The sequence below is a fragment of the Balaenoptera musculus genome, chromosome 1, assembly GCF_009873245.2.
Source record: "Balaenoptera musculus isolate JJ_BM4_2016_0621 chromosome 1, mBalMus1.pri.v3, whole genome shotgun sequence".
NCBI lineage: Eukaryota > Metazoa > Chordata > Mammalia > Artiodactyla > Balaenopteridae > Balaenoptera > Balaenoptera musculus.
Genome location: NC_045785.1, coordinates 16,441,274 through 16,464,618, shown reverse-complemented (window position 1 = coordinate 16,464,618; position 23,345 = coordinate 16,441,274). Strand labels below are relative to the sequence as shown.

Sequence of the window (23,345 nt, the reverse complement as noted above, 5' to 3'; positions counted from 1 at the left end):
GGGAGCTGGGCATGGGGATTTCAGGGGGGTTTCTGAAGCCTCAGGAGAGAAACCCATTTGGCTGGGCCGGAGCTGTTGAGGTTGTGTTAGAGAGGAGGGTTGTCTCTGGAAGGAAAGCTAAGACCTTTTAATATCTTTCTGGGGCCCAGTGATCACCTCTTCATCTTGGGGGCCAAGGCCACCTACTTCTCTGTGGCTTCTTTCCCCAAGGACAGGCCCCTCTGATTCTCTCTCTAGTCCAGTTCTGTACCCTGCGGAGTGGATACAAGTCACCACGTAGGGCCTGAGGAGGGCACGTGCCAGTGATGGTGGCTGCCAGTCCCGGGGATGCAGCCACCTCCACTTCTCCGTGGCAATGCTGCCAAGCCTGTGGGGGCCCGGGTGGGGGCAGGATGGGATCCCCTGTAGACTGACGAGTCCCCCCAGGGGCTCCCCAGGTCCAGCCCCTGCTCTGCCCAGGGCTGGAGTGCCCTTACAACATCCCTTTCCTCTTCCCTCCAAGCCAGTCCCCTCTTTTCTCGCTCCACTAGTGTCCGCCTCCCCTGCACCACCTGCCTCTCCGGAGTCAGTAGTAATGCAGGTATGGCTTAACTCCACGCCCAAAGGTGCTTAGAGACCATCTTGGATCCAGCCCACCTCTTGGATCAGGAACCTGCCCCTGGATTGCTCTGCTTGAACAGTTTCAGTGGTAGGGCGCTCACTCCCCGCGGACCGGCACTTGATTTAAGGTCTCAGTATACGGGAAATAAAAAGGGTGTCTTTGAGGTCATATCATCCACTTTGCCTCCAAGCCCACCCTGACCTAAGTTACTCAGAAAGAGAACTGTTTTCTCCTTAAAAATCAGTAAAGAAAGAGAGGTCACCTTGCATTGGTGACACTTTTCAGAGCCTTACAACCTAAGAAGCCTCCCAGCCTGTCAGAGAGACCCCTGGCTTTGGCATCAAACAGATTTGGGTTTGAATTCTGGTTCCTCTACTTCCCCAGAGGGACAAATTACGTCATCACCTCCCAGTATCAGTCTGTGAAACGAGATGATGGGTCTTATCTCACAGGGATGGTGTACAGATTCAGTGAGATAACCCAGTGAGAGTGCTTTGCTCGAATACAGCTAACTTTCCTTTCTTGTACAACCTTAAGCTCAAGGTGGGAAGTTCTGCCTGACATCTAACCTATTTGCTAAGTCTGGAAGAAGGATTAAAATTTATCATGTTGTGGGGAGAAGAAGGGAAGAGTGATACTTAGAGAATGGGTCATTGGCTCATCTTTTAACAAAGATTTATTAACACTTACTATATGCCAAGCCCTGTCTAGGGAGGGAAAAACAGTCATAAACACTGTGTCAGGAGAGCTTCCACCAGTTCATAAATGTCCACGCAATCCTCAGGCTAGGTGGCATATCTTTAGGAGAGGTAGAGAGATCCTGCCAGGCGAGGGCTCCCTTCTGTATGGAGAGGTGAGAGAAAGCTTCACCGAGCAGGTGGCATCTGAGTTGGAAAGAACATCCCAGGTAGGGGAACCTGTGTGAGCAGAGGACCAGAGGTGTGGGAGTACGGGAGAGGCCTGAATGGGGCTTGCCTGACACCTGGGCATCAGAGAGGCAGGAGAGAGGAGAGAGAGCGGGCATGGGATGTTGATGGGGCTGGATGGCTGGAGGCTTAGGCAGACCGAGGAGCCGGAGCTCCACTGTGGATTGTTGGTCCACTGCATGTGGGTGCAGAGGAGCTGATGTCAGGCCTCCTTGGCCCCCATCATTTTGGTTTCCCCTAAGCACTAGTCCCTGTGCTCATTCCTGAGGTGGGGGTGATTCAGGGCCGCTAGAGTGTTTATTCCTTGGATCTCCTGCTCCATGGGTTTTAAACAATTCAGCGTTCCCTCCATCGTTGCCAAGTTTCCCCTGGCCCCTGGGTTCCTAGTGGGGCTCCTTTGGAGAGTGTGTGGGCTGTTTCCTGTTGTCCTGGCTCAATCTCCCTGATGGTTCCAAGCTCCCCACCCAGGTCTCTAACCCCTTGGCAGGGAGTCAGTGCTGTTCTCAAAGACCTCAAGTAGACCCCCCCAGTGCAGGCTTGACATGAGGGTTCTCAGGAGGCTTTTTGTGTCTCCTGTCTCTGGCTGTCCCCATACTGCCCAGCAGCAGGCACAGAGGGGTGAAGGAGATTGCCCAGGGTCACACAGCAAGATAGTACCAGAGCGGGCACAGACCTCCCAGATGTTTGGAGGGTTACCAGACGGACAGGTTGGGGGAAGGAGGCCCAACCCGGCATTGCCAGTCCACTCTTGTGGCGCCTTGAGAATGTTCCTTTACATTCCAAACTAGGGGCTGAGCTCAAAGCCACAGCTAAGGGTTGGGAATCATCTTTACTGTAAGTGGCTGAGTTGAGGACAGGTCCAGCTCCTAGGTCTGAATACTGGATATACCACCAACTTGCTGCGTGACTTTGGATCAGTTATTCCCTCTTTCTACACCTCCTTTCCTACCAAGTGGGGCAGATCTGCTCCTTCTGTAAGATACAATGTAGAAATGCTTCATTACCTATTAAGCACTTGAGGGAAAAAGTATTATTAATTAAAGGTGGGAGGCCAGCCATGTCCCCCCTGAACCAGTCTGTAGGGGGTTCCCGGAACACAGAAGTACCTTTCCCGGTGTGGCCAGAGCCTGTGCTGATAACTGGATTATTGCTAACATTTTGGTAAATAAGCATGTTGTTAACTTTTGTTAAAGAATAAATACATTGTTTCTCACACAGAATTGGAGAGACCAGGAGAGGAGCTGGATTTGAGAAGTAAGAGGGCTACAGGGTGGGTTCAGCAGAAAGTTTCAGGCATCAGCCAAGACATAAGCAGTTTGGCTAAAGTCCACACTTTAATGACAGTGAGGGAGGAACCATCAGCAAATGCTTACAACTTTTCGTTCCCCTCAATTTTTTCTTTTTGGTTGACTAGGTAAGCACCTCGCCCCCCGTCAAAGTGCTGCATTCATTCATTCATTCATTCACCAAACAAGTATGCGTGGCATAATGCCAGGAGCTGGGGCTGTGGGTGGTGTGAACGAGACGGGTAGGTCTGTCTTCCACAGTCCGGTGGGCAGGCAGATATGGAGCAGGAAATTACAAGTGTGATTTCTGTTACCAAGGAGACTCGCAGGGTGCTGAGGAGCAGATAGGGCAACCTGGCCTGGGGATCAGAAAAGGCTCCCTGAGGACGTGGCATTAAGGTTGTAGCCTAAAGAATGAACATTCTAGGCAGAGGGAGCAGTAAGTGGGAGATGGGACAAAACATGGTGCACTCGGGAGTTAATTCATTTGCAGTCTGGGAGGTGGCCCGGGGCAGGCACACCCAGGGAGGGCCAGGTTAAGAATTCGGGGCTCGATCCTAAGTGCAGTGAGAGGAGTGATGTGGTCAGGTCTGCATTTTGAGATGATCGTACAGGCTGCTTTCTGGAGAATGGGTAGGAGGGGTGAGGCTGGAGGCTGGGAGACCAGTTAGGAGGCTGCCAGAGTGGCCCTAGGAGAGATGACAGTAGTCTGGACACCAGTCACTGCCCCATCCACCCCACACCACATCCCCATCATGCTGCCCAGAATGGGCAGTGAGGAGAGGAGGGAGCTGTGGCCACAGAGGTCCCACAGAGCCCCCAGCCCTGTGGACATTGACCTTCCTCTTCTCATGCTTTCATGCAGATAACTAGTGGGGCTCCTGGCCTCCAAGAACTTTGACCTAAAAGAGAGAAAGGCGAAGCTTCTGAATGGCTCTGAAACAAGGTAGAAAACGGGGATGCACCTCCAGAGTCACCCTGGCCATGGAGGTGTATCAGGGAAGTCTTGCCAGAGGAGGCGGCATCTGAGCTGCTTCATATGGCAAAAGTTAGTGTAATGGAATGCTTCTTAGGAGCCAAGCTTTGGAGACATGACAACAAGGAGATACTCTCCTGTCCTTAAAGAGTTATAGTCTGGGGGGCAAAGTTTAATGAGCAAGCAACGCTGACTGAACCCCACTGCCAGTGAGAGGTGCTGGGGGTCTAGGCCCTGAGGGTTCTGCCCTTTCCCCAGCGGCCCTGAGGATGGGGTGCCTGGGATATCCACTGGCCTGTCTCAGCTCGCTTACAAGCCTCAGAATGGCTCCCTCCTCCCCACAGGGCTCCTGGCGAGGTGGGCGGGGTGGGGGGCGGTTTACTGACGGGGAGATGGAAACAGAAGAACAAGTTTCTGGAGAACATTTAGGAAATTAGCTGAGGGAGGACCCAATGTCAGGGCGCAGAGATAGGGAGGTGGGCCTGGCTGCTAGATCTTCTTAAAACCTCGAATGCTTGTGTTAAAAGGGGATTTGTAACCGTCTAATTCAACGTCCCCATTTTACAGGAGGGAAGACTGAGGGATACAATGAGCCTCTACCATGTGCCTGGCACTTAAATGTAACCCTTTTGACTGTCACACCAACCACAGGAAGTAGGTTTATCCCCATTACAGAGCTGTGAAAGCTGGTGCCCAACGGCCACTTAGGGAATTAGGAGCTGGAGCTGGGCAACGGCCTCCTGATTCCTCAAGATTCCGGCGTTAGTCCCAAACTGCCGCTCAATTTAGCAGAGACTTCCTTCCTGGGAAAGCCCCCTGAGGACAGGGATGGGACTCCTGGGCAGTGGCCAGGGGCATTGGGAGCTGATTGGGGCTGGACACTGGCCAGGCTGAAATACTGATTCTCTTTCACCTTTGCACAGCACTTGACAGTTAATGAAGTCCTTTCCTCCCCACTCACCAACTGTACTTGAGTCCCACTGCCAGTCAGTGGCAGAGCTAGGACATAAACCCAGGCCTGTGCTTCCCAGCCCAGACCCCCATCTCCCCAGCTCCCGGCATTGCCCCAGGGGCCCCGGCCCACGTCTCCAGTGGCCCCTGACTGGAGCTGTCCCAAGCTTCCTGACCACATGCCCCCGTGAGTGTGAGCCTGACACATAAGCCTCGCCTTCCCTGGGCTCCTCCCCACAAGCTCCTTTGCCTCCTTGGCTGTAGGCAGCAGCGGGGCGGGTGGCAGCCAGGAGGAGTAGGGTTACAAGTGTAAACACCGTCATGTCAATATTTACCTCTGCCTGGAACCAGAGCCTCCCCTCCCACACGCTGCCCCTCCAGGTGCACGTGGCCTGCTCCAGGCCGCTCTGGTCACTGAAGGCAAAGCCAAGGGTGGAGATACATGTAGCTTCCAGCCCAGCTCTGCCTCTAACTTTCCGTGTGGCCCTGAGCAAGACACTCTCCCTTCCTGAGCCTTAGTTTTCCCATCTGTAAAATGACATGGCTGGGATAGACCGATTCAAGGGGCCTTTTCAGCTGTGACATGTAGGATCACAAGCATAATACTCTGGTTCAGAGCACAGGCGTGAAGTTGGCCAGACGAGGTTTGAATCCCAGCTCTGCCGTTTCCTCACTGTGAGATTGTGGGCAAGTCAGTTAATCCCTTTGAGCTTTGGTTTCTCCATCTGTAAAATGAGATCCTAACATACCTGTTTTGGAGGGTCATTGGTGAGGGTTAACGAGATGACGCATTAATGCGCATAGCTTTTGGCACAGGGTAAGAACTGAGTGATGGTGGTGGTGGCCGTTATTCCAGATAAACATTTTATGATTCTCTGAATCCAGACGCAGGGTTGCGTCACTTGGGGACTGGAGCCAAGGGTGGGGACTCTACCCTCAAGCCCTCCTAGTACTCTGGGGCCACTGGCTGGGCTGGGGGAACCCAAGGGCTGGAAAAGCCCCTTGGTTAACACCACACACACACACACACACACACACACACACACACACACACACCCCTGAGGCTCCTTTTTTTGCATGGAGGTCCAGGGCTGACCTCCGAGACTGTGGCAGTGAGAGCAGCAAGGAAAGGTGGAGGAGGCAGAGCGGGGAGGAAGGATGCATTTCCAAAGCAGCTATTTCACAGAAGCTCCGAGTCCAGTACACACAGGACTGTTCCCTCCAGCCCTGGAGAGGAGGAGGCATGGGACGAGGCAGCTGCCGGTCAGCAGAAGTGGACCTACAGACCAGTGGGCCCAGGTTCAAGCCTGGCTCCCACGCTTTTTGCTCTGTCACTTTGGACAGCATGACACCTCTCTGAGCTGTGTTTTCCTCGTCGCTAATATGGAGATGCTGGGGCCTATTTTGTACAGTAGTTGGAACAGTTTTATCAGGTGCCGTTTCAGAAGAACCCAGCTCAGTCCTGGCACATACAGGGGGCTCAGCCCGTATCAGCCTCATGAGAACCACACGCCAGTCCTGGCGCTGCTTGTCTGGGTGCTTCTTGAGGACAAGGTTGTACGTTTTTTTAAAATTGTGGTATAATTTGCATAAGATGCACACATCTTGTACAGCTCAATTTTTACAGATGTACACACCTACATAATCACTCCCTAGATCAAAATATAGAACCTTTCCACTGCCCCAGAAAGTTCCCATGTGCCCCCTTCTGTCAATCCCCCTGCTACAGGGGGCTGCTGACCTACTTTCTATTACTCTGTTTTGCCTGATTTTGAACTTCATCTGCATGAATTCATATGTACGTACACTTGGGTCTGGTTTCCTTCAGCTTCAGTCAATACTGACCGTTTGTAGTTCTTCCATGCTGTTGCCAGTATCTGTGCCTTTTTAGGCTCTATTGCATCCCACTGGGTAGATGTGCATGTGAATGTCCGTGGATGAGATTTGAATTGATTCCAGTTTGGGCAGCTGTGACATTCCCGTGCGTGTCTCTTGGGTGGGTCTTAGGAGTGGAACTGCCGGGCCGTAGGGTCAATGCGTATTTAAGTTTCCTAGAAACTGCCACACAGTTCTCCAAGGAGGATACTGTTCACCTCTTTGCCCAGGGCCCCATGGCCTAACCTAGAGTACTTTCTTCATGAATGTTTTTAGAAGAAGGATGGAATTTGCGTCCTTTCTTTGTCTTAATGCTTCAGATCCACACTGTCGGCCCTGCCTCTGCTGTCAGGGCCTGGCAGCTCCAGGCAGGGGCTCTGCCTAGACCCTGCCTGAGCTTTATCTAGGCGTCTGTCATTTCTCAGGGCAGGGAGGGGGTCCTGGCCCTGGAGACCCCAGGCCATGAGGCTCTACCACTGATTGGCTGTGTGACCTTAGGCAAGTCCCTTCTCCTCCCTGGTCCTCAGTTTCCCCTTCTGCAAAACACTGTGTGGATTGAGGTTTCCGCAGCTCCCCAGTTTCTGGTGGGCTCCCCTCATTTGGGAGCCATTTGCCTCCAATTGCTCTGTGCTTTTCCACCTCCAGGGTTGCGTTTGTGCCACCTGTGAGCCCCAGGTGTCCCGTATCTCTGAGAAAGGACCATTTGGGAAAGTGGGTAGGCTCTTCATCTTGGTACCCTCCCTACGCACCTCACTGTGAATCAGTCCTCCCTGGGTGAGAGCCCCCCAGAGCAGGCCTCTGGCCATGAGAGCCCCGCCCATGGAGGCTTTGCAAAGGCGATGGAGCAAACCTGGGTCTGTATCCTGCCACTTCTGGGCTTTGTGACCTTGGGCAAGTCTCTCTACCTCTCTGAGCTCCTGTATCCTCATCTGCAGGGTTATAAGGATGAAATGAGGTCGTGCATCATTGTGGGGACAGAGGTGGATGGGGCAGCAAAATCCCTGCCCTTAAAGGAGCTACATTCTAGCGGAGGGAGCCAGAGACTAAACAGACCAACCAACCAACCAGAAAGATCACTTCAGAGAAAGGAAAGAAAAGAAAACAATGATGTGGCTGTGAGGTGGGGGAGTGGGTACTCTAGATGGCCGGGGAAGGATGAGGAGGGGGCAACCAGGCAAAGATGCGGGAGAGGAGAGTTCCAAACAGAAGGAACAGCAGGTGCAAAGAGCCTGAGGCAGGGACGAGGGATTTGGCACGTTATGAGTGGCAGGAAGGCCGATGTGACTGGGCAGAGGAAGCAAGGGGGAAGTGGGTAGGAAGAGGTGGGCATGGAGGGGCCAGGTCCTTCAGGGCCTTGTCAAGTGTGGGGGGAAGCTGGCATTTCAATTTTAGAGTGACGAGAAGCCACTGCAGGGGCTCCAAGTAGGGGATGACTCGTTTGGTTTATGTTTTAGAAAGGCCCTGGCTGCTGTGTGGGGGAATGGCCTGTAGGGGACAGGAGTGAGGCAGGGAGGCCAGTGTCTGGTGAGAGTGGGCCTCAGTACTTTCTCCTCTCCTGAGGGCAAGGAGGCTTGTGTTACTCTAGGATGTGGGATTTTAGCAGCTACTTCAGAGGACGGGAGAGCGGTAGTGGGGGCATCCCAGGTGCTGCAGGATGTTCCTGGCAGCAGAGCATGGTGGGCAAAATTTGCCTTTGGAGCCAGATAGACCTGTCTTAAAACCTCCCTTTGAACTCAGCCTTCCAGGGGGAGCTTGGGATTCTCCCAAAGTGACCCCTTTCCCACCACCCCAGGCCCTGGGGACCCAGGGACATGGAGCCAGAAGGGCACAGAGCCAGGGCCTGCCTCCCCCGCTTCCGCACACCCTGCCGAGAAGTGAGGCGGAGGAAGTGATGGCCTCAAAGGCACGCCTAGCCCCTCTGCCCTCGGGCTGCTGCTCCCACGGCCTGGCTCGAGGAAACCCTGTGGCTTGGTGGTTCCTGGGTGTCCCAGGCTGGTCTGAGGCAGGAGGCGGCCACGAGAAAGCAGTACTTCTCTGCCGCTGTGTGGGTGGTTACTTGGTATCCTGCTGGGCTTCCGCGGGTGGAGGGAAGGAGGAGGGAGGGGAGGGCATGGGGGTTCACAGAGTCTCAGAAGATCTAGTGGAAGTGAGATGTAGATATCATCTACAACAACCTCTTCGAGGGGAGGCAAAGGCTCAGAAAGGGAAAGAGGCTTTGCCTGAGGCCACACGAGTTAGAAGCAGGACTTAGACCCTGACTTCCGGGACTCCTAATTTGGTGCTCTTTCTGTTAAGATGTGGGTTTCAGAGCCAGATAGACCTGGGTTCTAGTCCCAGCTCTGCCGCTTAATCCTAGCTGGGTGATCTTGGGCCAGGGACTGTTTCTGAGCCTCGGTTTTCTCCCCTGTGGAATGGGATGATAGTAATTCCTTTCTCATGGTGTTTTTTGTTTTTTGGGGGGTTTTTTTGGTAATTTATTTATTTACTTTATTTATTTTTGGCTGTGTTGGGTCTTCGTTGCTGCTCGCGGGCTTTCTGTAGTTGCGGTGAACGGGGGCTGCTCTTCGCTGCGGTGCGCGGGCTTCTCATTGCGGTGGCTTCTCTCGTTGTGCAGCACGAGGTCTAGGCGCACGGGCTTCAGTAGTTGTGGCACGCGGGATCAGTAGCTGTGGCTCATGGGCTCTAGAGCACAGGCTCAGGAGTTGTGGCGCACGGGCTTAGTTGCTCCGCGGCATGTGGGATCTTCCCGGACCAGGGCTCGAACCCGCGTCCCCTGCATTGGCGGGCGGATTCTCAACCACTGCGCCACCAGGGAAGCCCGCTCATGGTGTTTTAAAGAGTGATTGAAATGATTCATGTAAAGCTCATAGGATGTGCACATAGTGGGTCCTCGGTAACGGGCGCTGTCAATAATGCAATGATAGTAGGATTGAATAACATTGCTATTGCAGTTCTGTCATTCTGAGCCTCGCGAAGAGCCGCAGAGACCTGCTGCATGCTAGGTTTCGCTTATGCTGTTTTCTAGTTCTGGTGAACGCAGTTAGGCTGGGGAGGTGAGGAAATTCCCATCATCAGCCTATCTCACTGCTGGTTTATTTTACTTCCCCATATAGTTGGGAGATCCTTTAACAAGGCCCTTAATTATCACCACCACCCCAACACATACACATACACACACACACACACACACACACGTGCATGCGTGAAAGGCTTAGGTGGGCTGGAGCTATTCTGTCTGCCTGCAGCCTGAATAGGGAGCAGACAGGCATTAAATGCAGGCCCGGGATGGAACCCTAGGCAGCTCCCACTTTCTGCGCCAGGTCCCTACCACACACTCACTGATTCCTGTTTGTGCAGCATGGCCTTGGGGCCAAGAGCAGGGGTTGGGGTATCAATTTGAACTTGAACCCTGGCTCCACCACTTATTTGTTGTAAAGGACCTTTGAGCAGTTAAGTTTTCCTCTCTGAGCCTTGGGTTTCCTATCTGTGGAGTGGGGATGACAACCCGCTCCGAGGTGTTTGCAAACATTAAACGAGGAAAGATGTGCTCAGAGCACGTGTGGTGCATATTCAGCACTTGACTCTGAGAGGTGGGCGTCACTAATTACAACACTGACATATGTATGTCCCAAACCCATTAGCCTGTTCCTCTTTCCACAGCTGTTCTCAGAAACTTTCTTGACCGCCCCTGGCCCACCCATCCCCTTTGAGGGACGAAGGAGACTGTCCCTTAGCCCCCTTCATTCCCCACCCCCGACTGCCTTCTGTCAGGCTACAAGTCACCTTGGACGGAATTTCCCGCTCTTTCTTGTCTCCTGCACCAATGCAGATCAAACGCCGGGACAAGCCTGCCTGGGTTTGAATCCCAGCTCTGCATTTACTTGAGCAACTTTAGGCAAATCCCTTTAGTTCTTAGCCTCTCTTTCTGCCTGAGTGAAATGGGAAGAATAATAGTACGAAACTCATACAGCCGTTTAAACAAGCAGTATAATTCTTGTAAAGAGCCAGAGTCTGTACCTATCATAATCTGGGATCCATACCATAAGTGCCTAGTAAATGTTAACTGATTTTATTATTGGATGGAGTTCTGCAGGAGCAGAGCCCCTGCCTCTTTATATCTGTATTCCCAGCACCTGGCAAGGATGGGCTTGGAAGGGATTTGGGTTCTGTAGGGATGTGCCCCATGGGCAGCAGAGAGTTGTATTGCCTTACCAGTGAATGGGGTCTCCCCGGAAAGACCTCTGTCAGGGACTCGGGCCATACTGTGAGCTTGTTTATGCCCATGTTATGGGCAGACATTTCCCGCAGCCCTGCTCCGCGTCACCCCGTGCTCGAGAGGGTGTGGGAGAAGGTGCAGGCGTAGGGCTGCCGTGGTGAGCTCACAGTCCACAGGGGAAGCTAGGCACCGTGGCTCTGGTCCAATTCGAGCATGATCGGCACTGGCCGGGCAGGTTGCTTCAGAGAAGACTTCCTGGGGTTGGTGACACTTGATGCCTTGGGAGAAATGGTGTATTAACTTCTGCCTACCTTTGATTTTTCTTCCATAATCCTTTTGTTCTTTCCTGCCATAGCGTTTACTGGTCTCAGCTATTACATAAAGATAATCAGGCTATCATCAAAAAATCCGCAAACAATAAATGCTGGAGAGGGTGTGGAGAGAAGGGAACCCTCCTGCACTGTTGGTGGGAATGTAAATCGATACAGCCACTATGGAGAACAGTATGGAGGTTCCTTAAAAAACTAAAAATAGAGCTACCATATGACCCTGCAATCCCACTCCTGAGCATATATCTGGAGAAAAACATGGTCCGAAAGGATACATGCACCCCAGTGTTCCTTGCGGCACTGTTTACAATAGCCAAGACATGGAAGCAACCTAAATGTCCCTTGACAGAGGAATAGATAAAGAAGATGTGGTACATATCTACAATGGAATATTACTCAGCCATGAAAAAGAATGAAATAATGCCATTTGCACCAACATGGATGGACCTAGGGATCATCATACTGAGTGAAGTAAGTCAGGCAGAGAAAGAGAAATACCATATGATATCACTTATATACGGAATCTAAAAAGAAATAATACAAATGAACCTGTTTACGAAACAGAAACGGACTCACAGACTAGAGAATGAACTTATGGTTACGGGGTGGGGGGGAGCGGAGGAAGGGTGGGGGGAAGGGATAGTTAGGGAGTTTGGGATTGACATGTACACACTGCTATATTTAAAAAGGATAACCAACAAGGACCTACTGTATAGCACAGGGAACTATGCTCAATGTTATGTGGCAGCCTGGGTGAGAGGGGAGTCTGGGGGAGAATGGATACATGTATATGTATGGTTGAGTCACTTTGCTGTGCATCTGAAACTCTCACAACATTGTTAATTGGCTATACTCCAATATAAAAGTTTAAAAAAAAAAGATAATCATGTTTTTTGAGTATTTACTGTGTGCCAGGCACAGTGCTAAGTGTTTTATGTTATCATTTCTCTTAACTGATAACATCAGCCCTATGAAGTATTTATTATTATCCCCATTTTAGAGGTGGGGAAACCGAATCACAGAGAGTAATGTATCTCTCTGAGCCAATAAGTGGTAGAGCAAGATTTGAACCCCAGACAGTTTGGCCACAGAGCCCAAGTTCTTTTTTTTTTTTTTTTTAAGGTGTTTTAGATATCTATTCTTTTTTAAAAAATTTATTTATGTATTATTTTTGGCTGAGTTGGGTCTTCGTTGATGCGCGTGGGCTTTCTCTAGTTGTGGACGGGCTTCTCATTGCGGTGGCATACCTGTTGCGGAGCACGGGCTCCAGGCACGCGGGCTTCAGTAGTTGTGGCTCACGGGCTTAGTTGCTCTGCGGCCTGTGGGATTTTCCCGGACCAGGGTTCGAACCCGTGTCCCCTGCATTGGCAGGCGGATTCCCAACCACGGCACCACCAGGGAAGCCCAGAGCCCAAGTTCTTAACCACTACACTAGAGTGCTTTGTCTGTAATTGACTGTCCCCCACAGTCCTATGACTAGGCAGTCTCGCAGACCCTGACTGCTTCCCCTTCCATGGGAGTCCTTTGCAGCCAGCAAAGGTTAAGAAGTTAATATGAGGTCTTTCTGTATATCCTCCCTAAAGCATCAGCTCTGGCTTGAGCTGATGTCCCTTCAGGAGAAAGGGATCTGGAAGTTGAAACCCTGGAGAACAAAGGGCTTGTATCTGAGAGAGGAACAGGGATTAGAATAGAGGCATTTAGTGGGGCGAGGAAGGGAACTCAGAAGGCTGAAAAAGTTGGGATTCAGACTGAACCAATATTTGCCAAATGCATCTTCTGTGCCAGGTATGGGGGTATCTCTGCCCTCAAGGAACTCCTAGGCCTGTGGGAGAGGTAGACAAGTCGACTGGCCACAAGTGAAAGGCAACAGCCTTTAAAGGATGGAGGAATGGATGACTAACTTGGCCCAGGGAGGTGATATTTTGAGTTGGGTCTTGAAGGATGATTAGGAGTTCACCAGCCAGGCAGAGCCAGTAGTGGCAGAGCCAAAATTTAAACCTGAAGAGTCTGTCTCCAGAGTCTGTGTTGTCACCCACCGTGGCATGCTTGGCTCCACTGCCCTGCGAGGCCTGGCCTTGGGAGAGTGATTCTTCTGGTCCTGGGCCACTCAGTGCGGGCCCTGGGCAACTGTCCAGCCATTTCCCATCCAACCCCTGCTTCTGTCCTCGCAAACCCTGCTGCCCACCCCTTCTGCAAGGGTGGTGGGTGGTTGACCAGCCTTGCATGGAGAGTCTCTGCCCTCTCTAGATGGCCAGGACTTGTGTCCTGAGAAGGACACACAGTTTCCACCTCCGGTGCACCTGTGGCAGCAGAAGAGGCATGAGGAGTCGGTGAAGGATTTCCTGTTTTGTTTTGCAGCTCTCCCCATCTCCCCCCACCCCAGCACCTGAAATGAGCTTTGCATAAGGCACTTCCTCAGATCATTTCCAACAACCCCGGCAGGTAGAGGTTGGTTGTTACATTTTACATCTGCAGAAGGCAACAAAGAGAGGTTGAGCGGCATGTCCAGGGTCACACAGCTAAGCAAGTAGAGAGTCCAGAATTTGTTCCTCACCTTGTCTAACTCCAAGGCATGTGCTCATGTTTTTAAGCCATGAGGAAGCAGAACAGTTCATGATAGGCCTGTGCCTTTCTGGTGACAGATGTTCTCACCCCCATTCCACATAACCTATGGGCTTCTAATCAGGGCCCCAGGAATTGCAGGTTAGTGGTAACAGTAAGACTGCATTGACTGCAGTGCTTCTCAAGCCCAAGTGTACATGAGAATCACCAGGAATTCCGGTGACAAATGCATATTTCATTGCCCTTGTCACAGACATTCTGATTCAGTACGTTTGGAGTTGGGTACAGGAACCTACATTTCCAGCAAACTTCCTGATTCTGACGCTGGTGGGCGAATGATCGCACTTTGGAAATCCTGACTTATTACACGTATGCTCTGGGCCCAGCCCTGTCCTGGGCCTTTTGTTTTGTCACTTCAGCCATCAGAACATTGCTTGGTGGGGGAAATTGATGCAAAAGGAGGTGGGGAGTCTTGAAAGAGACCTCTACCAGTCATAATAAAGACATTTGTAATCAATGTGCCGTAAGTGTTAATTTAATCTTCAGATTAATTGGCTGAGGAAACTGAGGCTCAGAGAGGTTCGGTGACTTACCCAAAGCCAAAAATCTCATCGAAGCAGAGCTGGAATTAGAACCCAGATCCCTCAGCTGCTGATGCCTGTGTTCTTCTCAGGCCCCCACATGGCCTCTTTTGCACACTCCCCCATGTAGATTCTTAGAGGCATGGAATATAGGTAAATATGAGAAGATTGGTGGTGGTGGTAACTACCATTTATTGAGCAACTGCTCTGTGCCAGGCACAGGGTATAGAATGGTAAGCACACAGAAATGGTCTTAGATAATTGCATAGATTTCTGATTTTGAGCAGGATACTGTGTGACCTTATGTCTGAGGAGCCCGTCCCAGGCAGGGGCTGGGGGGAGAGCAGTGGCAGGGAAGACATCTCTCAGGAAGAAACATTTGAGAAGAAATCTGAAGGGTGGGTTAAGTATTAACCAGGTAAAAAGATAGAAAAGGATTCTAGGCTAAGAGAATGGCATGTGCAAAGGTCCTGAGGTGGGTGACGTATAGCATGTTCAGCGCAGCTGGAGTAGAAAGCGAAAGTGACCCAAGGTGAGGCTGAGGGGTCACCAGGGCCTGGGCCCCATGGGGTTATGTGGACCAGGTGAGAGACTTGGACTTCATCCCAAGAGCAGTGGAAAATGGAAAGCCACAGAGTGTGTGTGTGTGTGTGTGTGTGTGTGTGTGTGTTTCAAATCAATAAAGTTTAGGCTTAATTTTCTTCTACACGGAAAGACCCCACTTAAGCCTGCAAAGGAAGAAAAGGCAAACATCTATAACTGGAAGGGTGGAGGGTCCACCTGGCCCTGGAAAGGGTGCCAGCAGGGAGATGGCAGGACCTGAATTGCCTTTTTTTAAACTCTCTCTGGCTGCCGAGTGGAGATGGACTTGGGTGAGGGGGCAGGAATGGAGGTGGGAGATGGTGGTCCAGCCCAAGCCCGTGGTAGTGGTGAGGGAGAGGCAGACAGAGACACTGAGGGGTAGAGTTGACAGTCTTGGTGATTGATTGGGGTGGGACAGGGGATCCAGCCCACTGCCTTGACAGATGAGAACTGAGCCCGGAAAGATGTGTGAGCTGCTCTGGGTCAGGGTCACACAGCTTGTTAGCGGGCCTTCCAGCAAAACTCTGACTCAAGGCCCAGACTCCTGGTAGCTGCTTTTGCAGTCCTTCTTCCAGGCCTTCTGGTGGCTGCACTCGCTCCCTGTGCCCCCCAACTCCCCCACTGTGGAGTCTGCTGGCTTCAGAGAAGGGGGAGGCTTTATGGGCACAGATTCTGTCTTTGAAGCATCTAATGGGGGAGGAGCAGCTCTCTGCCCTCCGGATTCTTTCTCCGTGACCTCTGCACTCAGCTGCCGCCCTCTCCAGGCTTTGAAGGAGTCCGCAGAAGTGGGGCTGGGGTGGGGACTGGAGTCGCTGTGCCCACACAGCCCCTCACTGGGCAGGGGTGGGGGCCTTCCAAGGACCTGAGGAGGCTCCCTGCCGTGGAGAGAAAGGAAACACAAGGGCCTCAGCCTGGGCCTCAGCCGGTGAGGTTTCCCCAGAAGTAGGAGATGCCCCCTCATCCAAACCTCTTGTACTGGAAACTGCTGGCTGCCATTTAAGATTTCTGTCCCCCTCCTGCCCCCCCCCATTAACTCTCTGGCAAATAAAATCTCTGAGATATTCAGTTAAATGAATTTCTAGCTCTGCAGGCCTCTCCCCACCTCCCCATCCTGGTCTAAAGTATCCCCTCTCGGGATCCAAGAGAGCCATAACTCCCCTGTCATGGAGCTCATTCCCTCTGTATCGGAGCCCCCATTTTCCTCTTTGGGGCTCAGGCTCCCCCTTTTTCTCTCCAGGTTCCAGAGCCCATTTTCCCTTCAGGACCCTTTTCCCTGGGAATTGCCCCTGGACCTTGGACCCAGGCCTGATCTCTCTCTGGGGACTGGGTCCCCTGCTCTCCTAGAGATGAGACACCTACACACACACACACACACACGCGCGCGCGCGCGCACACATGCGCTCACAGACACACGCACACCCACACCCCAAGAACTGGAACACAGTAGGTGCTCAAGAAATGTGTTCTCTTCCTCCTGCCGCCCCGTTTCCCAGGCCCCCCCACCCCCACATGGGTATTTTTGCTCCGGGAGCTGCATGCTGTGTGGCAGCTGGGCCTGGGAAGCAGCTACTGTTAACTCAGAACGTCGGGTGGAAGAAAATGAGGGCTGAGAAGGGACAGGGAAAGAGCTCAATGGTACTGGCTCAGCCCCCTGGTCCTGATGTCTTCTTGGGTCGGGATGAGGCAAGATTGGGACAAGTCAGAGGAAGTCCCCTTCCCACAGCCAGGAGCTCATTGTACTGGAATCATTGCGCTGGCAGGACATGGGCAGCAGGTTTAGAAGTGAGGTGGGGGGTGACCTAAGAGCCACTGGTGGCTTCCTGGAGAAAGAAGCCGGGATCTCCTCGAGCCTCTGGCCGCCGTCAGGAGGACAGTACCCTGACCTCTGGTGTTGGTGCAGCTCTTTGTGGCACCTGTTCTCTCTGTCCTCTTTCCTGTCTGCTCCGCAGAGCAGGAGGGAGGAGCCATGGTTTGGTGAGCGTTTACTTTGAGCCAGGCTCTGTGGCAAACGATGTATGTGCTGACTCATTTCATCAGAGTCAGATCTAAAGAGATGGGTCCTCTTATGTCCCCACTTAACAGATGAGGAAGCTGAGGCTTGGTGAGGCAAGGTGACTCGGCCAAGGCCACACAGCTTAGAGCCGTAACTCCAGAGCCAGGAGTTTTTTGCAGGCTCCTCTGGAGCGTCTAACTTCCGGGCAGGTACTGGGTGGGCTTGTGGCTCAGAAAGGCTTCAAGCAGTGAAGAGAGAGGGGCCAGCCGAGGAGGACGAGAGGAAGGTTGCTCTGGAACTCCTACTCGGGATCTCTCTGGAGGGAAGCAGGTGGTCCCCTTCGGGGAGGGGCCAGGCAGCTGGAAGCAGGTTTCGAGCTGGATGAGGATCTGGCACTGTTCTGTCCTCCGGGCACTCACGCCCTTTAATTGTGCCTGTTACTTCTCTGCCCCAGAGGGGAAGCCCTGGAGGGCAGAGACCCTGGCTGTCTTGGCCCACCTGCTCTCAGCAGACACCCGTGAAAGACTGAGTGGAGGGAGGGTGCCACCCCACAGGGCTGGAACAGGGGAGGGGTCGGGATGGGGAACAGCCTTCCTGTGCCAGGGCGACAGTCCTGGAGCCAGTGCATGGTTCATAGTGTCGTTAGGGACATGTCTCTAAGTGTTAATGCCAGCTAATGGAGAAATAGAATTCAATATATGTAATTGCACTTTGCAAGCAATTCTGACCCCCATCTATTGTGTAATGTGTTTCTTTAAGGAACAAAAGCTGGAACAAAATGTCAGGGAGCATTTCTGCCGCTGATCTCGGATCCCTCCATTGAAGAGGGATTTTTCCTTCTTTGGTGATTTGTGAGTTTTCTTGCTGTCCCCAAGTGCCAGTGAGTCAGCCGTAAAGCTCATTCAGGAAAGTCCAGAGGAATTTTCCTTCTCCATCAGGTTCCATTTGGGCAGTGCCGGGACACCCAGTGACACACTTGAGGCTGGATGAGGAAAGCCAGGCACGCTCCACCAGCCACTTGTCTCTGCCACCTCCACCTCCATTTGTCTCCCCTTCCTGGGGCCCAGAGCCATCTCAGCCGGATCAGGCAGGCAGATCAGTGACCCAAGGGCTCTTCCAGCCTGACTCGGTACAGCCCTGGCCCTCTCTGGGGGAAAATGAGTCACTTCTTCAACCCTGAAATGTTTCTCTTTATGTGGAAAGGAGGGGGAAGAAGTGGGGGTGGGGAGAGCCCCTCTTGGTTCCCTCCAGACTTGTTTCTCTGGCCGTGGAGGGAGGGATTCCAGGGCAACTTGTTGGATGGGGCAGCCAGACCCAGTGAAGTCAATAAACCGCAGCTTTGACAGCGACCAGGGTCACCCTGGAAGGAACTGTGCTGAGCTGAGCAAATAGAAGTTCCCACCCCTTGACTAAGGCTGATCCCTCGCCCCTTCCTCTGCCCACCCAGTGCCCTCGGGGTGGGGGGCATGTCAGTCCTTTCTACCCCTTAACCGGTCTTTAACCTGGTCAGGTTAAGGAGGTATATGGGGGTGGGGGGTGTTAATTAGCAGTGACTATTCTGAGGATTTGGAAATCTGACTTCAGCAAGGGAGAGAGGTGTGATGGATTCCATCAGTTGGTGATGTCTGCCAGGGCCTGGGGACAGGGCTGCAGGGTGGAGACAGGTGTTCCTGATCACCTTTCCTGGAGAGGAACTGATGGGCCTGGGTTCACTGCTCTCCCCCAGTTTCCCTGTTATTTCCTAGGTGACCTTAAGTAAATCGTTCTACCTCTTTGAGACACTTTTCTCATCTGTAAAACAGGGCAAATAATACCACCCACAGTTGTGAAAAATAAATGAGAAAGCATCTACAAAGCAGCCTCATTTCCTTTGCGTCTTTACCCAGATGTCACTTTCTCAGAGAGACCTTCCTGGCCACCCTACTGAAAATCGTCCCTCCCCCCATTTTCTGTCCCTTCCCTGCTTGATTTTTCTCTTTAGCACTCACTACAATCCAACATACTCCATATTTTATTTTATTTTTTAAAATTTATTTTATTTATTTATTTTTGGCTGTGTTGGGTCTTCATTGCTGCACGCGGGGGTGAGTGGGGGCTACTCTTCATTGCAGTGCGCGGGCTTCTCATTGCCGTGGCTTCTCTTGTTGCGGATCGTGGACTCCAGGCACACAAGTTTCAGTAGTTGTGGCTCGTGGGCTCTAGAGCGCAGGCTCAGTAGTTGTGGCGCACGGGCTTAGTTGCTCCGCGGCATGTGGGATCTTCCTGGACCAGGGCTCGAACCCGTGTCCCCTGCATTGGCAGGCAGATTCTTAACCACTGCGCCACTAGGGAAGCCCCTCCCTATTTTATTTACTCATTTTATTTCCTCTATCTCTTCCCACTAACCTATAAGGGTTTCTGTGTGTCTTGTTCCCTGGTTTAGCCACCTAGAACAGTGCTGCTACATGGGAGGCACATAAATATTGGTAAAAAGAATGAGTATGTGAAAAAAATGAATGAAATAATGAATGAAGGCACCTGAGCCTGGGGCACAGTCTGTAGCCAGTCGTAGGGCCCGGGTACCTCTTCCTCCTTCTCCAGCTGTGTTATTCTAGACAATGGAGTCCTTTCTCCCCCACTCTCTCCAGGTCAGTTGTCCACTTTTGAGGTTGCATACTTTGTATTTGAGCGTTTCATACCAGTGCACGAGATTGCCCTGGGGAGTACAGTGGGGGACATTTATAGTGAAATTAAAAGATACTATTTTGGAGTAGAATGCAGAATTGGCATGAATTTTTAAGATTTTTTTTTAAATGAAGCTTCAACAAAGGCTTTTTATTGTGTCCTCAGACCTCCCTGGCTACAGGGTCACTCTCTGGGAACCGCTGGGAAGGTGTGAGGAGACTTGGTTTTGGAAGTGACCCCAGCCTCGAAGCCCCATGAAGCCATCCCTCCTGAGCCCCTGTCGGGGATTTCAGCAAACGTGCACGATTTCTACAGGGCACAGATCCCAGCGCATCTGGTCATTCCCTGGGAATGACTTTATTTTTTTTAATATATTTATTTATTTATTTATTTGTGGCTGCGTTGGGTCTGCGTTGCTGCGCGCGGGCTTGCTCCAGCTGCGGCAAGTGGTAGCTGCTCTTTGTTGCAGTGCCCGGGCTTCTCATTGCAGTGGCTTCTCTTTGTTGCGGAGCACGGGCTCTAGGCACGTGGGCTTCAGCACTTGTGGCTCACAGGCTCTAGAAGCACAGGCTCAGTAGTTGTGGCGCACAGGCTTAGTTGTTCCACGGCATGTGGGATCTTCCCGGACCAGAGCTCGAACCTGTGTCCCTTGCATTGGCAGGTGGGTTCTTAACCACTGCACCACCAGGGAAGTCCCGCTGAAACCACCTTTCTTTAAATAAGCATTTTATTTTGGAATAATTTTAGGTTTACAGAAAAGTTGCAAAGATGATACTGAGTCCCTGTATACCCCTCACCCAGCTGCCCCTAATGGTAACATCTCACATGACCATGGTAGGTTTGTCAAAACCAAGAAGCCATCATTGGTTCATTACAGTTAATTAAATCCACGCTCTGTTCGGATTTCACCAGTTTTTATACTTTTCCGTTCCAGGATCCCATCCAGAACACCACATGGCAGTTAGTCATCATGTCTCCTTAGCCTCCTCTGGTCTGTGACCATTTCTCAGGCTTTCCTTGTTTTTCATGACCTTGGCAGTATTGAGGATACTGGGCAGGTATTTTGTAGAATGTACTGTGGCCTTCCTCTCTGTCTGCTGCACGTTGGAGTGGTCCCCAAAGCCATGGCCTTTTCCTCTGCCCTGGACTCCACCCATCCTCTCTTTCACTGATGCTGTCGTTCCATGGTGAAGGCCACCTCTGCACCCGCCCTCCTGCCTCCCAAACCCGGCTTTGCCTGCCCTGCTTTCTCAGTCAGCGGCACCTCTGTTCACAGTTGCCTGCATGAAGTTCCGGGTGCCAACCAGATGCCTTCCTGCCGAAGTTCGATCAGTATTCTGCCTCCCCTCCTCTTCTTTCCACCCTTGCCCTCTGCCAGCCACCCTCTTCCCTGGATTAAGGCAAAGCCTCCTGCTTGCCCTCCCTGCCTCCAGCCTTGCTCCTCCAACCTTGCCTCCTCACTGCAGCCTTAGACAGCTTTCTGAAACACATGTCAAGCCCTGTTACCATCCTGCTTAAAACCCTTCCAGTGCCCCCCATTGTCCTGGAGGAAGTCAGACTCCTCTGTAGGAATTCTGGGTTTTTTGTGACCTAGTCCTTGCCCGCTTCTCCAGCATCGTCTCTGGCCTTTCCCTACCCTGTTCTCCCTGCTTCAGGCAAACAGAAATACAGTCTCCCCTCCCACCCCCCAGTGCAGCTTACTCTGCACTCCCACCTCTGCCCCTTTGCATAGACTGTGCCATCTTTGTCTGTTTCCTGCCATTAGAATGTGAATTTCATGAGTATAGAGATCTTATCTGGCTTGTTCTCCACCTCCCTGCAGTACCTTGGACAGCACTTGGCACATAGTAGGTACTTGATAAATACCTATTAATCAATACGATAAGAGCGTGGAGGTAAGAAAGTTCTTTATCAGATAATCTCAGATAAGCATGAAATTGCAGCAGTGACAAATGCCATGAAGACAAGGGTCCTGATGCTGCACGTACCTGTAATAGGGGGATTTGACTAGTAAAGGTTAGAGAGGGCCTCTCTGCAGATGTGACACTCTAACTGCAATCCGAAGGAGAGGTGGTGTAACTAGGAGGGAAGGGAAGAGCATTCCAGGTACAGGGTGTGTGCAAAGGCCCAGTGGTTTAAGGGAATGAAGGACTACAAGAAAAGCAGAGTCACTGGGGTCTGGGGTAGGGAGGGGGAGGGCACATTGTGAAATGAGGCTAAACAGGGTGGCGGTACCAGAGCCTGGGGTGCTTGTAGTTTTATCTTTATCCTCGGAGCAATATGAGGCTTTTGAATGGGGTATGAAAGAGAGAGAGAGAAGAGTAGAGGGAGAAGACAGGGAGAGAGAAAGAATCATGATTATGTCTAGGCTGTGTGACCTTGGACAAATCATTTCGTCTGCCTGAGTGTTAGTCTCCTTGTCTATAAAATGGGGACAGAACCACCTACTTTGCAGGGTCATTGGGTGCATAAAATGATATAAAACACTTTACCGCATTATGATGCATATTTGGGGACCTGATGAATGTCCCATTTCCTCCCTCCCTCTGTCACGCACCGCACCGCCCCCCATCCCCCCCCCCCCCCCCCCCCCACCCTCCCGCCAGCTGCAAGCTGTGAAAGAGACATTAACAAGCCCTGTTCACAGTCCTGCCATCCTCTTTGCTCATGGTCCTTCCCCTTTTCCCTCCCATCTCAGGCCACCTCCAGCCTCTGCCCTGAAGGGAGGAAGGCAATGTCTGACTGTCCCTCCCAACCCAGACCCACCTCCTGCTCTGACCAGCAAGATGCTAGGATCCCTATTGCTTGCCTCTCCCTGAGTGCTGCAGGGACCAGTGAGCTACAGGAAAGCCAGCCGATCCGTTCGGCTCACTCTGGGGTTCAGGGGTCTGGGTGTGGAAGGGCTGCTCCTGTTCTGATAACTCAGGAACCTGCCCAGCCCCTTCCGCCTGCCCACTTGCCCTCAGAGCACCACCTGTCCTGCTCTGTGGCCACCATTTCTCAAGTCCCCTGCTGTAGATGCTCTGGAGTCATTACCCTGTTTAAGCCACAGGCATTCATGCAGGGCACGAATCAGCGTCCCCTTTTCACAGATGAGGAAACTGAGGCCCAGGGAGGTGACATGATATCCCCGGGGTCTCATAGCTTATTGGTGGCAGAGATGGATTGAAAGCAGGTATACCTGACCCGGAGACCCGGTACCGTGCACTGCCTCCTGTTAGACTTGGAAGTCAAGGACACTGGGAGGGTCCTCTGAGGTTAGCAGCCATTGCCTCTGAATGCAGGCACTCTTGGCATTTTGAGAGAGGCAGTTTTTATTATTTTGCAGGATTGTTCCACATATAGCAGGAAGTTAACAACTGTGGCCCCCAGGATTAAATGTGAGTACTCCCCAGTCATTTGACAACCAAAAATGCTCCCACATATATACAAAAACCCCTTAGAGGGGCAGAACTGCCCCAGATTGAGACCTGCTGATAATTCAATAAAAAGTATGGTAATACTAATAGCAGCTAATATTATTGAGAGCCTAGTATGGGCTAATTGCTTAACCTACATATTTTCACTTAATCTTATCAGATATAGGTACCATTAATAGACCCATTTTATAGATGAGGAAATTGAAGGTCGGAAAGGTTAAGTGATATGCCCAAGAAAGATCACTCAGCTAGTTGATGGTAGAGCCAGGATTTGAATTTATGCTTCTGCTTTAAAGAGAAGGCCCAGAGAAGGCAAATGATTTGCTCAATGTCACATAGTAAGTGAGCATCAGGGATGGGTTTGAACTCAGGACTTCAGAGCAG

At 51.8% G+C, this 23,345-nt stretch overlaps 1 protein-coding gene across 1 annotated transcript in view; it reads left to right on the top strand.

Annotated features, from left to right (window-relative positions):
• The window catches only part of ECE1 (endothelin converting enzyme 1), a 120,252-nt gene that overhangs the window by 792 nt on the left and 96,115 nt on the right, over nucleotides 1-23,345 (top strand). The gene's annotated exons all lie outside the window — the stretch shown is intronic.